This window comes from Anopheles merus, unplaced genomic scaffold (assembly GCF_017562075.2).
Source record: "Anopheles merus strain MAF unplaced genomic scaffold, AmerM5.1 LNR4000522, whole genome shotgun sequence".
Lineage (NCBI taxonomy): Eukaryota > Metazoa > Arthropoda > Insecta > Diptera > Culicidae > Anopheles > Anopheles merus.
In genome coordinates, this window is record NW_024428102.1 from 8,052 (window position 1) to 10,000 (window position 1,949).

At 47.9% G+C, this 1,949-nt stretch overlaps 1 non-coding gene across 1 annotated transcript; it reads left to right on the forward strand.

Moving 5' to 3' along the window:
- The first annotated feature begins 1,519 nt into the window (after positions 1 to 1,519).
- Positions 1,520 to 1,677, forward strand: LOC121602585. Its single transcript, XR_006006442.1, has one exon. It is a non-coding gene; the product is annotated as a 5.8S ribosomal RNA (ribosomal RNA).
- Positions 1,678 to 1,949: the final 272 nt, after the last annotated feature.

A 1,949-nucleotide genomic window follows, 5' to 3' on the forward strand; every position in this document is an offset into this window, starting at 1 on the left:
GATATGTGCGGGGAGTTCCTTAAGGTTCTTCCTCCCAGAGATCGTCACTATCTGGGACGTACATTAATTTGTACCTGCATAGCGCACGCTTTTGTAGAGAGCATATCAAGACGTGAAGGTTATGTTGGAGGTCGAGTGCGCTGCTTACCAAACTTTGAACGCGGTAACTTGTACTCGGCACCGACATGGACACTTCCAAACCAAGGAATGAGTTGTGAGTTTTACTAAGAGAAACAGGTAATTGGCAGCGTTACCTATAATTCTTGATATGTGCGGGGAGTTCCTTAAGGTTCTTCCTCCCAGAGATCGTCACTATCTGGGACGTACATTAATTTGTACCTACATTAGCGCACGCTTTTGTAGAGAGCATATCAAGACGTGAAGGGTTATGTTGGAGGTTGAGTGCGCTGCTTACCAAACTTTGAACGCGGTAACTTGTACTCGGCACCGACATGGACACTTCCAAACCCAAGGAATGAGTTGTGAGTTTTACTAAGAGAAACAGGTAATTGGCAGCGTTACCTATAATTCTTGATATGTGCGGGGAGTTCCTTAAGGTTCTTCCTCCCAGAGATCGTCACTATCTGGGACGTACATTAATTTGTACCTACATAGGCGCACGCTTTTGTAGAGAGCATATCAAGACGTGAAGGGTTATGTTGGAGGTTGAGTGCGCTGCTTACCAAACTTTGAACGCGGTAACTTGTACTCGGCACCGACATGGACACTTCCAAACCCAAGGAATGAGTTGTGAGTTTTACTAAGAGAAACAGGTAATTGGCAGCGTTACCTATAATTCTTGATATGTGCGGGGAGTTCCTTAAGGTTCTTCCTCCCAGAGATCGTCACTATCTGGGACGTACATTAATTTGTACCTACATAGGCACACGCTTTTGTAGAGAGCATATCAAGACGTGAAGTGTTATGTTGGAGGTCGAGTGCGCTGCTTACCAAACTTTGAACGCGGTAACTTGTACTCGGCACCGACATGGACACTTCCAAACCCAAGGAATGAGTTGTGAGTTTTACTAAGAGAAATAGGTGATTGGCCGTTCTCACCTATAAGTCTTGATATGTGCGGGGAGTTCCTTAAGGTTCTTCCTCCCAGAGATCGTCACTATCTGGGACGTACATTAATTTGTACCTGCATTAGCGCACGCTTTTGTAGAGAGCATATCAAGACACGGGACGTGTTGTGTTGGAGGTCGAGTGCGCTGCTTACCAAACTTTGAACGCGGTAACTTGTACTCGGCGCCGGCATGGACACGCCCAAACCCTAGTCTTGATGTGTGCGGGAAGTTCCTTAAGGTTCTTCCTCCCAGAGATCGTCACTATCTGGGACGTGCATTAATTTGTACCTACTCTAGCGCACGCTTTTGTAGAGAGCATATCAAGACGTCTCGTAAGAGACAACACTTGTACTTGTACAAGTTTGAGTAACCCATTGTTGCAGGTCGAGTGTGTTGCATACCAAACTTTGAACGCGGTTACGCCACTCGGCGCCGAAAGGCACTCTTTAAACCCTAGGCAGGGGATCACTCGGCTCATGGATCGATGAAGACCGCAGCTAAATGCGCGTCATAATGTGAACTGCAGGACACATGAACATTGATAAGTTGAACGCATATGGCGCATCGGACGTTTAATCCCGACCGATGCACACATTCTTGAGTGCCTACTAATTACCAAAGTCTCATTTAGTTAACTACAGTGGCCGTCCGCGAAGGTGCCCGGGTCATCCGACGCACTGGGCGGTCGCTGTGCATAATGACGTGCTTGGTCCCCGTCTGCGGGTCCTCGGGCGTTGAAAGTGGACACTCTCGAGCGTATGTTGGATGCGTTTCGTGTTGGTGGTGTTTGATGCGTAGGGTTTGTGGTGTGTGTCAAGCCGCATGGTTCGAACTAATGCTACGTCGTTCCCGATGGCCACCGGCAGTCTACTCTCCAGG